Raw genomic sequence first — 19,462 nt, 5'->3', positions numbered from 1 at the left:
GACTTTATCCTTGGATGGGTCTGTTTAATACACGAATGATAATATCTTTGTTCCCATTATAATATAATTCTTATAGTATGAAGAAGCTATTTTTTGTAATGTAAGACTCTTGTATATAACCATCAAGATCCAGGCAAATGATTTTTCTCATTGCTTAATTCTAGAAATTTGAGAACAGCATCCTCCAAACCAGCACACTTACAGAATAAGAATCTCACCTATTTGCAAGATAAAAAGGTAAACAGATAAATGAATGAGTCTTGGGGGATCAAAAAAAATAAATTTTTTGGTTGAAAATTCTCCAGGAAAAATAACTATAAAATCACCATTAAATCCAAATCAACTTAATAATTGCTTTGGGCCTAATATATCAGCCTTTGCCAACCATGTGGTCATAAAACACTAAGGTGCTCCAATCAATTGTGTGGTGTGTCTCCAGTAATCTGTCTCTAATAAAGGCTAAAGTACTGAAGTTTCCAATTTATTTACTATTTTCAGAAATGATTACTAGTTCGAGGTGACTCCTATAATAACTGTTGTCACTCACTTGCCTTCTAATACGTGTTATTGAATGAGCAAGAAAGATGACGTTAAGGCCAACGATACTCCTATAGAGGCGTCTGGCATGTGAACAACATCTGTCATTTATATCATGGTGTACAAATGAGGTTCAAACTTGCAGCCAAATGGAAAGAATCAATGGGGAAAGAGAAAAATGGTGGAGGAGGGGAAGACAGAAGATGAGAAGGTGAAGAAGCAGGAAAAGAACAATTTGGTGAATGAGAAAGGAGAGCCCAAATGGAAACAAAGCAAAAAGAATCAGAAACCAGGAGAGAATGGCTAATGGAAACCACAGGAGCAAAGTCTCTAAAACAAAATGGGTGTAGAGGGCAGCATCAATTCCTACTGAGAAATTCAGCAACTTTGCTGATGTGAGGCAATTAGATGCCCCTAGGCTGGCATTAAAGCCTGAATTGAAGAAACAGTTAAAGGAGGGAAAATAGAGCATCTGTAGACTCTTCCTTGCCGAAGCTTGACCTTGCTGAAAGTGAGAAAGATAGGATGGTGTTTAGAGAGAACACTAAGTGAAGGCAATCACTTTTAAGAATTGGAGAGACCTGGCTAAAGTCTGTAATCCCAGCACTTTGGGAGGCCAAGACGGGTGGATCACGAGGTCAGGAGATCGAGACCATCCTGGCTAACACGGTGAAACTGCGTCTCTACTAAAAAATACAAAAAATTAGCCGGGCGAGGTGGTGGGCGCCTGTAGTCCCAGCTACTTGGGAGGCTGAGGCAGGAGAATGGCGTAAATCCGGGAGGCAGAGCTTGCCCTGAGCTGAGATCCGGCCACTGCACTCCAGCAACACAGCAAGACTCCGTCTCAAAAAAAAAAAAAGAAAAAAAGAAAAAAAAAGAACTGGAGAGACCTAAGTATGTATAGAGGCTCCAAACAAAAACAAACTAACAAGGATGGGTTAAAAATATCTTATAGAGAGGAAATACCCAATGGAACAAGGTTCTATTCCCAGAAAGGGCAGAAGGGGATAAGATCATGAACAAGGTTTGCTCTGTAACAGGAAAAGACACACCTCTTCCTCATAAACTGGAAGAGAGGAGATAAGAGGGTATGTATTTGGAGTTCAATTTCTTGTGGACAGAAAGCCATGAGATTCATATCCTGCAGACCTGAAAAAAGTTATCAACTGAGTGCGAAGAGGACAGGGTAGAAAATGAATGGCTGTTGTAGAACGTGGGAGAGGAAGATGAAGAGAAACAGCTAAAATTATTGCTCCAGCCTCTCACCACACCCCCAATGCCCTGTATATATTTTCCAGAAGAAAGGAAGGAGGAGCTAACAAAGACAGCGGAGAGAGAATGGCCACAGTACTGGGAAGAAAGCTGTATTGTCACAGAAGTCATAGTAAGGAACACTTAAAAGAAGAACTAGGCCGGGCGCGGTGGCTCAAGCCTGTAATCCCAGCACTTTGGGAGGCCGAGACGGGCGGATCACGAGGTCAGGAGATCGAGACCATCCTGGCTAACACAGTGAAACCCCGTCTCTACTAAACAATACAAAAAACTAGCCGGGCGTGGTGGTGGGCGCCTGTAGTCCCAGCTGCTTGGGAGGCTGAGGCAGGAGAATGGCGTGAACCCGGGAGGCGAAGCTTGCAGTGAGCTGAGATCCGGCCACTGCACTCCAGCCTGGGCGACAGAGCGAGACTCCGTCTCAAAAAAAAAAAAGAAGAACTAAATAAGGAAAAGAAGGAGCTGATCAATAGAATGCAAAACTAGCAAGAACTTTGAATGATACATATAGAGGAAACTTCCCTAGATTTGGCAACAAGGAAGTTATTAATAACTAAGTGAAATTTTCTATAATGGCAAAGATTAGACCAGATCTCATGGAGTGGTAGTGATGAGTTGAAGACAGTTAAGGGAACATTCCACCTTTCCAGGAATTTTAGAAGTGAAAAAAGTATTAGATGGGGTAACAGTCTGGGGAGATGCGATATTTTGTATATGAAAGAAAACTGAACATATATTCATGTGTTTATGGCAGGGGTTGGAGGGTATGTGTTGAGTGCTACTATAACTCAACCACTCAGTTACCTTACAGGAATCTTGTAAGAATTAAATAAAACACTTTATAAACTGAAAATTATCATTCCAATATTAAGTGTTATCACTTTCATTATACAAAGATTCTCATTTATTGAATGTACGAAACATGTTCTTGCCATTCAAAACTCCATTTAGTGTTTTATATGAATGCAGTCATGAATCAATATACTTTATCATCAGAGTTCTCTCCTCATAGCCACTAAAATCCTTGACAGCTCTGAAAGATGAAATCTCCAGACCAATGAAACCAGCAATTGCCATCTCAGAACCTGAGCAGAGAAAAATGGAAAAATTACATTCAGCTGATTTCTATGGTCCTCAGACACCTGCAGGTTATGGGGACAAAGCACTGACTTTGGGAATTAGCTTGCTTTTTCATTCTGGCTTTCAGATCTGTTGCTAATTTAATGAAACCAATATTTCTGCTGGGCAAGACTCAGTTAAGTCTTAGGTCAAGTTTTTAAACCCAAGCCTTTATCACACTCTGACAGCTGGGAAAATGACATCTGGAAAATGCCATTATCAGGGGAAAGCAGTGTGTTTTGCTTTGGCCTCTTTGGCCTGAGGTTTTCTGCACATTTGAAAAACCCCAAAGGAGCTAAGCAGTTTGCAGCTAATAGCTAGTAATTAAATTGTGTATTTGCCAAAATAAATAAAACTCATTAATTAGTAGGATTGCAGTACATTCTAGTATTTCGGCCAAATTTTTTTTGTAAGAGTAGGTTCTCAAACTATCAACTCTTGATATGAAATCAGTGGGCCTTTGGAACAGAACAATCTTTCTGTTTTGCGCTGTTTATATATTTGAGAGTGATTAATGTAACCTACCTGAATGTGAATTTTTTCATATAAACTGGAGATAAGAATTATAGTCATGTGCCACTTAACAACAAGGATATGTTCTGAGAAATGCATTGTTAGGCCATTGCATCATTGTGTGAACATCATAGAGTATACTTTCACAAACCCAAAGGGTATATATAGCCTACTACACACCTAGTCTAGATGGTCTGTTACCATACAGCTACTGCAGGCAACTGTTAACACAATGATAAGTATTTGTGTACCTACACATAGCTAAACATATAAAAGGTATAATAAAATACAGTGTAAAAGATTAAAAGTGGCACCCCTGTATAGGGCACTGACTGTGAATGGAGCTTGCAGGAAGTTGCTCTGGGTGAGTGAGTGAGTAGTGAGTGAATGTAAAGGCCTAGGATATTACTGTATACTACTGTAGACTTTATGAAACTGTATACTTAGGCTACACTCCATTTATTTAAAAAAAAATCTTTCTTCAATAATAAATTAACCTTAGTTTACTATAACTTTTTATTTTATACACATTCAAAATTTTTTAACTTTTTGACTCTGTTGTAAATAACACTTAGCTTAAAACACAAACCCATTGTCAGTGGTACAAAAATATTTTCTTTATATTCTCACTCTGTAAGTTTTTTTCGATATTTAGAACTTTTTAATTTTTATTTGTTACTTTTAAAACTTTTTTTGTTAAAAACTAGGACACAGACACGTACATTAGCCTAGGCTTACACAGTACTGGGATCATGAAGATGTCATTCGGTGAGAAAAATTTTTCAGCTCTACTATAATCTGATAGGACCACCACCTTATATGCAGTCTGTTGTTGACCAAAATGTCACTGTGTGGCTAAATGACTGCTTTGGTAAAGAGGAACATTTGCACCTTCGTACAGCGTGGTAAGCATTGTGCATATCATCCTTGTCTTCATAGGGCTGTGGATATTCAAAATGCAATATTACTAAAATAGTATTTCCAGCTCTTAAACGTTGAAAACGTGGCTCTCTGAGATTAGCTATGGGTTTTGAAACAGAGACTCTCTGGAAAATTCGGCATTAGAACAGAGGCCACCAAAAGTGAGGTGGGATACACAATAGACTCTTAATGTAGGTCTGTCTGGGAGAAGGCAGGGGCAAGATGGAATGTGGAATCAAGAAGATTGAATGTTATTTTAGTGCACTTGTCATCACCCTGAAAATGCACTGGGTTTTGTAGATTTTGAAAGTTTTCATAAATATTTTAACATAGATTTAAATAATCCATGTCTCTTTACTCATTTTAGTACAAATCAATATATAGTTTGTTAAAGCTGTATCTTCAGAATCATAAATAAAGATAACTTTATTTTAACCCTTATTAATTTAAGTGAGGCAACTTCAAGTTGGAAGACTTACATAAAATGATCAAATGTAATACTTGGCTAACTCATATTTCCCCACGTCTAGTGAATTTCCTGGGCTGTCAACCAAAAAAAAAAAAAAAAAATCTGGTTTGAGCAAAAAGATGCTTAGTAAGGAACGAGGACATTCCTCTATGCCAGTCTTACATAAGAATCATATTGGCAGCAATTCTTTCAAGCCATCGTAGTCATATGCTGCTATCTGCTAAAGACAGGAACAGAAGAGCAATGAGTCACGGGCAATACCTGCCACACGCCTTATCCTCAAGGTAAATGCATGTCATGAGACAAGGCCACAGAGTCCCAAAATAGTCTGAGCCTGTCACCTGGTACCCAAAGTAATTACTCAAGAAATAATTGTTTCTAAAGGGACAAATTACCCCATCAGCATAAAATGACACTGTCATGAGACTGTTGGATAATGTCTTTCTTTTAAATAATTTCATGGTAATCACTCTGACATGAAAATTATAAATTAAAATTACATCAGCTAAAGGGAGTCAGGAATTGTTTTCTAAATCTCTCCTCAGTTCTAGTCTAGGTTTGAAATAATTCCCACAGAAGGACCACAGTAGGAGCTGGTCAAGAGAATCCATGGGAATCAACTATGAGGAAAACTGAAAAGCAAGTGTCTCAGAAAGATCAGAAACACTGGAGGCTTCCCATGGGAAGAAGTCAGGAGAAGACACTCCAGAGTTTGAGTTTTCGAGCACACGCCTGCTAGAGAGCCACGTCCTGTTACAGAGCACATGAAAGGGGTGTCTGAACACAGAACTTTAAACATAGGTGAGGATCAACTAACCTGAAGTTTGCAAGGTGTATTAGTTTCCTGGGGCTGCCATAACAAATGACCACACACTAGTGGCTTCAAACAGCAGAAATCTATTGTCTTGAAGTTCTGGAAGCTAGAAGTCCAAAATCAAGAGGTCAGCAGATCAAGAGGCTCCTCCTAGAGATTCTGAGAGAGAATCTGCACTATGCCTCTCTCCTAGCTTCTGGTGGTTGCTGGCAATTCTTGGTGTTCCTTGACTTGTAGGTGCATCACTGTCATCTCTGCCCCCATTGTCACATGGTGCCCTCTTTGTGTTGGTCCAAATGTCCATCTTTTTATAAGGATACTGATCATTGAATTAAGATCTACCATAATCCAGTATGACCGCATCTTAACTTGATTACATCTGAAAAGCACTATTTCTAAGTAAGATTACATTCACAGGTAGCAGTGGTCAGGATTTGAACATATATTGTTGGGGTGGGGGGACACAATTCAACCCACAACACTAAGTCTCTCAGAAGCGACCCAGATGTCCACTACCACAGTGATGTGGGGCCTTCTGGCACAATGTGAGGAAACCGAATGCTAAAGATAAAAGCAATCTTAGCAATCACCAAACCTAACTATCTTATTTCATAATTAACAGATCTTTCCAAAGCAGCAGTTTGTAACCAAGCACACTATTGAGACCCAGGGTACACAATCTATTGTAAGGGATGAGACAAGTAAATGATTATTTTTTAGAAACACTAAGTAGAGAGGATGATTCACTTTCCGTATGCACAAGAACAGATGAACAGCTGTGCCCACAATCCCCTCACTCATACTCACTTGTATTTCTTGTGTTGGAGAGACAGGAGGGACAATAAAGCTAAAGGTGCTGAGAATTGCCTGTAATCCACATGCATCTTACCTCTGCTTCCAAGAAAGTATATCAAGCATTAGAATGTCATCCAGATGGGTATTCCAGTACAAAAATGGCTAAAAATCCCCATTCTCCAAAAAGTACTTTAGTAGGCAAAGATTGTGTGATGCACCCATGCACTACTCAGTTTCTGGACACACGCAGAAGAAACAGAAAGAGGAACTTGAGAGAAATATGCAAACAGCATACACAGTAGAGCACAACTTCAAACAAAGTGGCTTAGACAGGGTTGCAATGGAGAACAAAGAAAATGTGTAAAACATAGAATCAAAGGAAAATCTTCAGAAGGCCCCACTGAAGACCCTACCCAGACACAAAATGACTATCTTCAGTCCTCTACCTTCCAGCAGGAGGAAAAGAAAGGTAAAGGACAATCTGTACCTTTGCCCTGCTCACCTGAGAGGCACTATAGCAAAGTGGCTATGACTAAGTTATCCACTGTAGGGATGATGTCAGTTCTGCTTCTGGAAGGCTGTGTGACCTCAAGCAAGTTACTTTAACTCTCTGGGCCTTGGTTTCCTCATTTGTGAGGACAATAATAGGAACTAAGCTTGTTTGAAGGAAAAGGTTAATAGACATAAAATACTTAGAAAAATTTCTGGCACGTAATAAACAATAAATACTAGCTACTATTTTTATAGTGTTGCTTGTGAGGATCCAATGAAACATTTATAATTTCTGAAAGCTATAAAATTGACATTGTTACATCAGTAATAAAGGGAATGATACCTTCTTTAAACAGATTATTTTATACGTGATAAATATTTATGAGGCTCTTTTGACATATTTTCTTGAATTTAAACTCAGTTATAAAAGATAAACAGTACTTTTTGAAATTCATGTAGGCATTTTTAAAATGTTTAAATCATTTAATATCTTATATTGGCCAATGTATAGGTATGGATTCATTATTTTGGAGTCTTGGAGTCTTTCAACGTGCTCTCTAAAGTCACCATATTTGGGTAAAAGTCACATTAGACTGGTAACAAGAGTTCAGGGTTCAAATTCTAGCCCAGCCATAAACAAACTGAATGTCTTTAGGCAAATGATTTGGCCTCTCGAAACCACAGTCTCCTTATACATAAAATTTCCAGGTGGGAGCAGATAATCTGTAAGACCACAAACAATTATAAAATTCCATGAGTCGTAAGTTAGCACAAACATCATTATCTTTGTTTTCTTTAGGATACATTTTAAAAGACTTGCCTGAAATCAGACATTTCAAATTTCAAAAAAACAGAAAACACCATTCTCCTGGCTCCCAGACTGAACTTTCAGTTCACTGAATCTCCAACTTTTGAAATCAAGATGCCATAGAACTCCTCTACTATATGAAAATATTGAAAATAAAGATAATTGAAGAAAAATAAACTCACAATTCTTAGCAACTTGACACCACCTGAAAAACACTTTTCCTGTTTTAATCTTTCTCAGGCAAAAGGATACCCCTACTAGCTTAGCAGAAGCAAGGTCAAAAAATTTTCCAAAGGTAGATAAAGCCAACTCATCCTATTCATATAGCCTGAAACTAACAAACTAATTTTGCTGCTAGCCTGCATTGGTCTCAACACTGCCCGATTTTAAGAAAACTGCAATGGCTACCAGCACGTCACTCCACCTGTGCCTCACCAATGTATTTAATACTACCTGATAAAAGTCAGCAGGAGGGACAGTGACATGGTTTGGCTGTGTCCCCACCCAAATCTCATCTTCAGTTGTACCTCCTGTATTTCCCACATGTCATGGGAAGGCCCTGCTGGAAGGTCATTGAATCACGGGGGTGTGTATTTCCCATGCTGTTCTCATGATAGTGAATAGGTCTCACGAGATCTGATGGTTTTATAAAGGGGAGTTCCCTCGCACACATCTTCCTGCAGCCATGTAAGACATGACTTTGCTCTTCATCTACCTTCCGCCATGACTGTGAGGCCTCCCAGCAATGTGGAAAGGTGAGTCAATTAAACCTCTTTCCTTTATAAATTACCCAGTCTTGGGTATGTCATTATCAGCAGCATGAGAACAGACTAATACAGTAAATTGATACCAGAAGCAGGTGTTGCTGTAAAGATACGTGAAAATGTGAAAGTGACTTTGGAACTGGGTAACAGGCAGAGGCTGGAACAGTTGGAGAGATCAGAAGAAGATAAGAAAATGTGGGAAAGTTTGTTACTTCCTAGAGACTTGTTGAATGGCTGTGACCAAAATGATGATAGTGATATGGACCATGAAGTCCAGGCTGAGGTGGTCTCAGATGGAGATGAGGAACTTCTTGGGAAATAGAGTAAAGATCACTCTTGCTATGCAAACAGACTGGTGGCATTTTTCCCCTGCCCTGGAGAACTGTAGAACTTTGAACTTGAGAGAGATGATTTAGGGTGTCTGGAGGAAGAAATTTCTAAGCAGCAAAGGGTTTAAGAGGAAGCAGAGCATAAAAGTTTGGAAAATTTGTAGCCTGATGACACTGTAGAAAAGAAACAACCATTTTCTGGGAAGAAATTCTAGCCACCAGCAGAAACCTGCATAAATAATGGGGAGTCAAATGCTAATTGTCAAGACAATGGGGAAAATGTCTCCAGGGCATGTCAGACGTCTTCACGGCAGCCCCTGCCATCACAGACCCAGAGGTCTAGAAGGAAAAAATGGTTTCATGCGCCAGGCCCAAGGCTCCCCTGCAATGTGCAGCACAGGTACTTGGTGTCCTACATCCCAGCCACTCCATCTTTGGCAAAAATGGGCCAAGGTACAGCTTGGGCTGTTGCTTCAGAGTACGCAAGCCCCAAGCCTTGGCAGCTTCCACATGGTGTTGAGTCTGCAAATGCACAGAAGACAAGAATTAAGGTTTCAGGACCTCTGCCTAGATTTCAGAGGGTGTACGGAAATGCCTGGATGTCCAGGCTAAAATTTGCTGCAGGGGCGGGGGCCTCAGGGAGAAGCTCTGCCAGAGTAGTGCAGAAGGGAAATGTGGGATTGGAGCCCCCACACAGAGTCCCCACTGGGGCACTGCCTGGTGGAGCTGTGAGAAGAGGGCCATCATCCTCCAGACCCCAGATGGATAGATCCACCAACAGCTTACACCGTACACCTGGAAAAGCCACACACATTCAATGCCAGCCCATGAAAGTAGCCAGGAGGGAGGCTGTACCCTGCAAAGTCACAGAGGTGGAGCTGCCCAGGACTATGGGAACCCACCTCTTGCATCAACATGACCCAAATGTGAGATATGGAGTCAAAGGAGATCATTCGGAGTGTTAAGATTTGACTGCCCTGTTGGATTTCAGACCTGCATGGCAGTCCCTTCATTTTGGCCAATTTCTCCCATTTTAATGGATATATTTACCCATTGCCTGCCCCCATTGTGTCTAGGAAGCAACTAACTTGCTTTTTATTTTACAGGCTCATAGGTGGAAGAGACTTGCCTTGTCTCAGATAAGACTTTGGTTTGTGGAATTCTGAGTTAATGCTGAAATGAGTTAAGACTTTGTGGGGGCAGGGGGCTGTTGGGAAGGCATAATTGGTTTTGAAAGGTAAGGACATGAGATTCTGGAGGAGCCAGGGGCAGAACGATATGGTTTGGCTGTGTCCCCACCCAAATCTCATCTTTAACTGTAGCTCCCATAATTCCCATGTGTTGTGGCAGGGACCCAGTGGGAGGTAATTAAATCATGGGGGCAGGTATTTCCTATGCTCTTCTTGTGATAGTTGGTAAGTCTCACAAGATCTGATGGTTTTATAAAGGGATTTCCCCTACACATGCTGTCTTGCCTGCTGCCATGTAAGACATGACTTTGCTCTTCATTTGCCTTTAGTCATGATTGTGAGGCCTCCCCAGCCATGTGGAATTGTGAATCAATTAAACCTATTTCCTATATAAATTACCCAGTCTCAGGTATGTTTTTATTAGCAGTATGAGAACAGACTAATACAGACAGTATATTGGCAAATGAGAAAAATAAGCACAAAACATATTAAAGTCAATTATTTTCTTAGTGGTTATATTAACATCAGACAAAGTAGACTTCTAGACAAGGAATATTGACAGAGATAAAGAGGGACATCCCACAATGATAAAGGGGTCAATTTATTAAGAATATATGGCAATCTTAAATTTATTTGCACCTAATAACAGATCTTTAATCTGCGTGAAGCAAAAATTCACAGAACTAAAGAGAAAAAGGACACAGAGTTTGAGAGTTTTAACCATCCTTCTTCCAGTCATTAATTCAATAAATAGAGAAAATCAATAAGGATATTGAAGATTTGCTTAATACTATCAATCAACTTTATCTATTTGATATTTATATAACAGAACAACCAACACCCTGCATAAAATACTTTTTTCAAAGGCATATGGAACAACTATCTAGCAGGATCATGTGATGAGACATAAATCAAATCTCAAGAATTTCAAAGAACTTAATAATACAGAATATTACCATGACTATAACAGAATTAAGATAGAAATCAGTTACCACCAGATACATGGAAAACTTCAGAATCTGGAAATTAAAAAACCTACTTCTAAATAATCTATTAGTCAAACAAGCAATCTAAATTAGAATATAATTCAAGCAAAATGCTAATGAAATCAAACTTTGTAGAATGCCGTCAAAATTGCACTTAGAGGGCAATTTCTAGCTTTAAATGCTTATATTAGAAAATAAGAAAAATTTATAAATAATAATCTAAGGCTCTACATACAGAAGTTGGAAAAAGAAGAGCTAATTAATTTAAATTAATTAGAAAAAAGAAAACATTAAAGAATGGAAAACAACAAAATGAGAAGCAGGCAATGGACAAAATAAAAGAGCTAAAAAAATGGATTTTGAAAAAAAATTTTAAGGTGATCAACCCTGCGAAGATTGATCAAGTAAAAAAAGAGAGAAAAAAACCCTCACAAATTACCAATATCAGGAATAGAATAGGGACATTACCATAGACCCTACAGACCTCAAAAGACTAAAAAGGGAATATCATGAAAAACTTTATGCTGATTAATTTGCCAATTTCAATAAAATAGAGAAAATCCACTAAAAATACAAATTGTGAAAAATTATGCAAGAAGTAACAGAACATCTGAATAGCCCTATAACTGTTATGGATGTTTAACTTATTTCAATTTTTCGACAGAGAACCATCAAGGCTAAGATGGCCCCATTGATGACTTCTGTCAAACATGTAAGGAAGAATAAATACCAATTTTATACAAACTCTTCAAGAAAATAAAGTAGAAAGAACTTTCCCAATGCATTTTTTGGAACAAGATAAACCTGGTGTTAAAAACCTGACAAGGACATTACAAGAAAAATATATAAAAATAACCCTCTTGAATAAAAATACAAAATTCTTTTAACATAATACTAGTAAATCAAATCTAGCTATATACAGAGTATAGTGCTTCATGACCAGTAGGCCCATTCCCCTGAAGGCAAGATTAGTTTAACCATCAAAATTAACCAACAAAAAGGCCAGGTGTGGTGGTTCACACCTGTAATCCCAGTACTTTGGGAGGCAAGGAGGGCAGATCGCTTAAACCCAGAAGTTTGAGACCAGTCTGGGAAACATGGAGAAACCCTGTCTCTACAAAAAATACAAAAATTATGCAGGTATAGTGGCATGTGCCTGTAGTTAAGCTACTTGGGAGGCTGAGGTAGGGGGTTCACCTGAGCCTGAGAAGGTCAAGGGTGCAGTGAGCCATGATTGCACCACTGCACTCCAGCCCAGGTGACAGAGTGAGAACCAATCTCAAAAAAAATTTTTTTTAAATAAAAAAAAAAAAATTCAGTCAATGTGTCAATTAAAATTAAGGCTGTTCAGATAAAAATAATTTAATACAGTTTCCTTCAAAGCAAAATGTGAGGATAAACTTGAGAAAACACACTATCAAAGTTAAGAGTTTTTGAAGTCTGTTGGGAAATTTTTATAGAAGAGATTAGGAGAAGTGAGGGGGACTTCTCATAGTGGATTGTCTCTTTTCATTGGAGGGTGCAATATAGAGGTTTACAATCACTGGATACAGATTGCTATGTACAGGCTAAAATGTCTACATGCAAGACAATCAGTAAAATTTTATAATTCAAAAATGAATCAGCATCCTTTTCAGTGTCAGTAGGCTATGCATTAATCAGTACATCAACAATTTGAGGAACTCATGACAAGATTCTTTACTCAGGAAGAAGGTGTCACCATGAATCACAAGACTTTTCCAAGGTAGATTAATTTGAAAGCCTATTTTCTTTTAAACTGTCAAAATTGACCTCTGGTTTTCACTTCGCCTTTTTGATCAAAAATCTTCCCATAGAAGCATTGATGATCAATCTCTGCTTAGGTTACAGTGATAGACTTGCTTCATTCCTTGGTGCTAGGAAAGCTCATTCTCAGAAAGTCATATCCCTCAGTGGGGGCAAAGAACCTTGTTATTGCAGGTAAGGCAGATTGCTAGGAATGTAGGTCATGGACACAAGACTACATGCTATTCTCCTGAATAATGAATCATCGCCAGTTGCTGAGTAACCGTGATTTTGATTTTACACACTGATCTAAAGCAAGCAGAAATGAAAATAATGAGTAACTTAATAGCCAGGAAAATAACAACTATGTTTATATTTATGGTTATGGTTATAATAATAACAATTTGAAGTCCAGCACAAAATAAAGAAGTTAGTCCTGAGTGTAACCAACTAAATAAGATACCAATTTATAGCTGCTCTAACTTGTTGAATCATCTCTAATCTTTAGAATTTCACAATTTTGTTTTCTTGGAAGAAGTAAAACAATGAGACATACATTGTATTAATAATTTAAATAGTGCAAAAAATGTACATAAGGATTAGAATTATAAAGAGAATTTGTATGCCAGAACTGGAAAAAAAGAGAGCCTGCACCATTAGGGGACCAACTAAAAATCATCAAGAAGAAAATCAACTTCAGATTCTTCTTTAGAGACATGTTATAACCAGGAAATAATCCAGTATTTAGTCCAAAAAAGGGCAAATTTTTAAAACTCAAAGACAACAGTCAGGGCTAGAATCTAGTAACAGGTGTACTATAGTTCTCTTCTGAAACATGATAGTTCTCTCTCCAGTCCCTTTTTCTACCAAAGAAAAATCACAGTGAGACCAATTCGTTTGCCATATAAGTTTTAGTCAGATTGCATTTGCCTTGGTTATTTGTATAAAGTACAGCAAGAATAGTGATTGGCCATAGAGACTCCTTTAAATTAGCTTTGCTGTAACTTTTTTTATAAAGTATTTTGGGTTGGACTTTTAAAAGCCTTTTGAGACTAAGTGGCCAAGCCAAGGATTCACTATCAGACTGTGCTTGTAATACCAGTGCAGATTAGGTGACTTTCCCTCTTCTTGAGGTCCCCAGAATATCTTGAGGTTCCTAAACCTATCCAAAAGTAGCATTCTTTACTTACCACAAGGTCAGAAACCTTGTAAGGAAATTGCATGGACTAAGCATCAGGCCCATATTTTTCCAAGTCTATTAGCCTCAATCTCAATTTCTCAAAGCAATCTTGTCCTATTTAAAAATATGACATTCTAGTTAAAGCTTTGAAAAATAACTAGTGTTTCCACTGTATCCTGTTACCAAAAAAAAAAAGAAAGAAAGAAAAAAAGATTCTTATTGAACTTATGCAAATAACTACATTGTCATAAAACAAGAATGTTTATGAATAGTTTCCAGATTGTGGATAATTCAAGTAGAGAGAGAAAGGTAAATGTTTCAGTTTTGCTTATAAAAGTATATTTTACCCAATTACTGTAGCTCAAAAGAAAAAACTGTTTTCTTGACTCTGGAAAACAAAATATAAAAAGAATCAGCCATGTTTCAAACAAAAAGTCATAAAAAATCACTTTAGTCCTCCATCAGTTTAGTTTCATATAATTTTTGTTCTGCTTGATTATGAGTTAGCAATTTTCATGAATAAATCAGTTTTTTGTCAGAGTTCTGAAAGTTCTAGTCCATTGATCTTACAGTTATCAGAAGTCTGTGTTCAAGAGCACTTGTTAGAGTCTTTTCAATAAAAAGCATTTTTGTACCTTAGCTGATTGCAAATAATTTTAGAGAAGAATTGAAAATATTAACTGTAGATGACAAAAACTTAGAATAGCCATGGTTAAAATCTGATGAAAGTTTCTAATTGATAAAGGAATGTAGTTATTTCTATTACATGGATCATTTTAAGGAAACAACCAGAATCATGACTAACACCATCTCATGAGGACCCTTAGACTTTTGTAAATTTCACATGATCTTTAGAATCTTTAGAATATTCACATTAATAACAGTCATACAAATATAACTTCAGAAAAAAATTAACGATCAAAATTATAAACAACATATTAGATTTTTATGAATTTATATAATTTTTGGAACATTTATATCAATAACATACCCATAAATATAACTGATTTTAATCCTGAGGAAACCTGCCAGGATATCAAAATTTCAAAACACGTGATCAAAGCATAATCACAGGTCATTGTAAAATAACAAGTATTCATTTAACCAGAGTCAAGTGGACTTCAGAAGCAACACAGGAAGTTACATGAATGTGAAAACATTAATCCTTTTAAAACTCAGGTTTTTAAAGTAATCAGAGTCCTAATAAAGACAATGTAGAAATTATCTTGATAAAAAGAAGTTTCAAAAAGAAAAATTACAGGATTAAAAATTGAAATATCTTGCAGTTTTATTAAGAGCAAATTAATACTTCAAGAAAGCTTTGTTATTATAACATAGGGGATCAAATTCTTTAAGTTTTGTATTTGTGTATTTTTAATATCAAAGCTTCATCTTCAGAAAGGCATCCATAATTTTAATCTAATTATAGTCAACTTGATCAAACACAAAATTTCTTTCATAATTTTCTTTTCATAAACCTTCTTTTCATAAACCTTATCATGACTTACTCAGACCATTGACAATATGCTTGGACTTCTTAATTTATTCTACATCTCCTCTTTCTTAAATAGCTAGTTGTTTACTTTAGGAAAAGCATATACAAGATTCTTCCTCATACAAAATTATTCTCCTTACTTTTTTTTTTTTTTTTTTTTTTTATTTGAGACGGAGTCTCGCTCTGTCACCCAGGCTGGAGTGCTGTGGCCGGATCTCAGCTCACTGCAAGCTCCGCCTCCCGGGTTCACGCCATTCTCCTGCCTCAGCCTCCTGGGTAGCTGGGACTACAGGCGCCACCACGTCGTCCGGCTAGTTTTTTTTTTTTGTATTTTTTAGTAGAGACGGGGTTTCACCGTGTTAGCCAGGATGGTCTCGATCTCCTGACCTTGTGATCCGCCCGTCTCGGCCTCCCAAAGTGCTGGGATTACAGGCTTGAGCCACCACGCCCGGCCTATTCTCCTTACTTTTTAACCTTCCCAACCAAAAAGTCATCTTCATATCCATAACTATTTTTTCGTTTTCTGTTTTGTTTTGCTTTGTTTTGTTTTGTTTTTGTTGTTTTATTATACTTTAAGTTCTTGGGTACATGTGCACAACATGCAGGTTTGTTACATATATATACATGTGCCATGTTGGTGTGTTGCATGCATTAACTCATCATTTACATTAGGTATTTCTCCTAATGCTATCCCTCCTCCCTCCCCCCACCCCATGACAGGCCCATGTGTGATGTTCCCCAGCCTGTGTCCAAGTGTTCTCATTGTTCAATTCCCACCTATGAGTGAGAACATGGAGTGTTTGGTTTACTGTCCTTGCGATAGTTTCCTGAGAATGATGGTTTCCAGCTTCATCCATGTCCCTACAAAGGACATGAACTCATCCTTTTTTATGGCTACATAGTATTCCATGGTGTATATGTGCCACATTTTCTTGATCCAGTCTATCATTGATGGACATTTGGGTTGGTTCCAAGTCTTTGCTGTTGTGACTAGTGCCACAATAAACATATGTGTGCATGTGTCTTTACAGTAGCATGATTCATATCCACAACTTTCTTTACATTCTTTTCTCTCCCATTTACTAGTTCCTTTTAATCTTGTTTCTGTTTCCTTCCTAAATCTATAATTTGAAGTAATCTTTAGGCAACATCAAAATTGTACAAAATTATTCTTTTCTTAATAAAGAACACATTTTTATACCTTCTGATAATATGTTCTCTACAAAAATACATCTTACTTTTTTGGTCCTTTTTATATAGAGAGTTGTATATATTAATTAGAATTTTAAATCGTAGTAACTTTAAATTTTAGTGAAAACCTAAGAAGCAAGAAATCTAGAATTATCTGTCACATATCAGTTTTTTATAGATAAGAACTATTTCATAATTTCTAGAAACATGCTTTCTTATAACGCAATTTTTTACCTTAAGTGGAAATGACCCAGACATTTAATGACTATCTATTATTTAAGATAACTTTGAGATTTCAAATAACATAAAAAATTCATTTATAGAAGTTTATCCCATTTACAGTTAGTTATTTGTTTTTTAACAATTTACCTAGTTTACTTATGAGAACTAAGATATTAGACGAAAGTAGTCATCATTTCAAGTTATTTTCCTGTTAACCACTTTTATAACCTATGAATATCAGGTGTTCACTCAAGAAAGACTATTAAAGTTAAATATTTGGATGTTTTGCCAATAACTCAGAAAATACAGCTGTTTTCATTAAATCAACAATATTAAATTAATCTTATTTACCAAAAGATTTATTCAAGTCCTGTGAACTTGGAAAATATTTGGGCTTACTTAATTTATGAGCACTCATTTATTTATAATCAATTTAGTACCATATAGACAACACACAAATACAGATATGTACACATAAAAATACAGATAAATATTTTATAGTTTTGAATTTAAAATTTTAGTCATGAGTCAGAGAAAACTCACTAGTTTAAAGGAAGAGTTTAGTTAAATTGTACCTCTGAGAACAGAACAAGTTAAAGTTTATCTGTCCTGCATGGCCAAAGCCCTTACCATGTGTTAGAGAAAACAGCATAGCAAATTTATATCTCAAAGCATGGAGAAAGAATTTAAGCTTTCCAAAAGGCCAGTGGAGTTTTACATCTCCAAATGACTGCAAAGTCCAACAGGGCATTTAAAGAACATTATCTAATATTGGGTAAAAGGTTTAATCAATTTTACTTCCACTTTAATGGGGATGGCTGAATATATTTCACCAACATGAGTGAAAATTGGGACCATAAGTGATCCAGCACAGCTTGCAATAAATTATCAATATCACTCATTAGTTCTGGTTTAGGAAAATTTGTTGGATCTGTATTTTTACAATCTCAGTAGTTTTATTATTCTGAATTATTCCATTTGCTCTTTCTGTTCCAAATTTAAATACATTTTCCCCTTTTGAGAGAAGGAAATGTGTGCATTGTGAAATTCCAAAAATCTCTGCCTGAGACCTATGGGAGTTGAAGGAACAAGCTGAAAGGAATGATTTCAGATAAAGGAGAATATGAAGGCACAGGACAGAAGGAGGAAGAGCACTCAGAGGCAATAGGGAGAATGTCTCTGAAGTATTATCTAATTTAGAAATAAGTTTCAAATATCCTTTGTTTACCTCCTGAATGGAGAAAACATTTTTTTCAGAATTTGTTTTAGAAGCTTCTAGGTGCTACTGAAAGTAAGTCTCCTATTCAACTTGTCTGATTCTAAAACCAGTTTTTTCCAATTTGTTTTGAGTAAGACAAGCTATATAGTGGATCAAGTGTGCTAGTTACGAATCGTTCTTCCCACAGGTTTCATGCAATGGGCCTAATAGAGTCTCTTAGGTGTCTCAGATTCCCAAATCACCTCCAAAGAAGTGGCAGGGTGCTCATGGGAAAGAGATGATTAGTCTTTATAAATCCCACCAGCTGAGCAAAAACTTATGATCATTCTTTATAAATCCCACCAGCTGGGCAAAATGTTAACCATGTAGGGGTTTTCCTATGAGACTACTCCATGTCACGGACAGTTCATCAGACACCTCTGTTAGTTTTTGTCTCTCAAGAGTCATTCGACCAGAGGAAGTGTCTTTTACCTTCAGAGTAAGAGTGTCCTCATGAGATCAAAAAAAGAAAGAAAGCGAGAATGCTAAAAAAAAAAAAAAAAAAAAAATAGCCAAAGTTGTCTTGTTTCAAACCTCCAGGGAAACAATTCACAGCGCTCCTATTTTACCATGGCCTAGCACTAACAACAACAACAAAAACCCTTACCTTGAATTCATGGGAGTAACTCTAATTTTGAGAGAGTCTTTGATCTCTTAGCCAAGGAAAAAACCAGCTTCAGTAAACCAGAACTTTCACCAAGATGAGAGGTTTACTGATTCTGGGAGGAGCTCATCTGTAGTACCTAGCAAGGGTAACTGAGTTCAGGAATACAATGGGTCCATTGCTAGTATCACCACAAATGGTGTAAGCCATGCCGGATGGTCTAGGGAGGTGACCGTGAAATCCTACCAGCTATGCCAAAATGTCGACCTAAATTAAGTTTGTTGAGCCAGAAGTAATTTGATAAAGTTTTATTGGAAGCCAAATGTGAGGACTGATCTGAGAAGACACACACCAACAAAGCTGGGAGCATTCCAGAGTCTGCTACAAATTGGAAAACTTTTATAAGAGACTTTAGAAAGGATGAGAACTCCTCATATCAAGCTTATTTTACATTGGAGAGTACAATACAGAGGTTACAATCATTGGACACAGGTTGCAATATACACGCTAAACTATCTGCATGCAAGACAATCAATAAAACTTTATAATACAGAAATAAATCAGCACCCTTTGCAGTGTCAGTAGGTTATACAGTAATCAGTACATCAACAATTTGAGGAACTCATGATGATTGTTTTTTTAACTTAGAGACAGTATGTTGCCATGAATCACAAGACCTTATCAAGGCAACTTAATTTGGAAGCCTATTTTCTCTTAAAGAAAACTGTCAAATGTGAACTGT

This window comes from Trachypithecus francoisi, unplaced genomic scaffold (assembly GCF_009764315.1).
Source record: "Trachypithecus francoisi isolate TF-2019V2 unplaced genomic scaffold, Tfra_2.0 Lachesis_group5, whole genome shotgun sequence".
In the NCBI taxonomy this organism is placed as follows: domain Eukaryota; kingdom Metazoa; phylum Chordata; class Mammalia; order Primates; family Cercopithecidae; genus Trachypithecus; species Trachypithecus francoisi.
The sequence above is the reverse complement of the archived record's forward strand: the minus strand, read 5'-3'. Positions refer to the sequence as shown.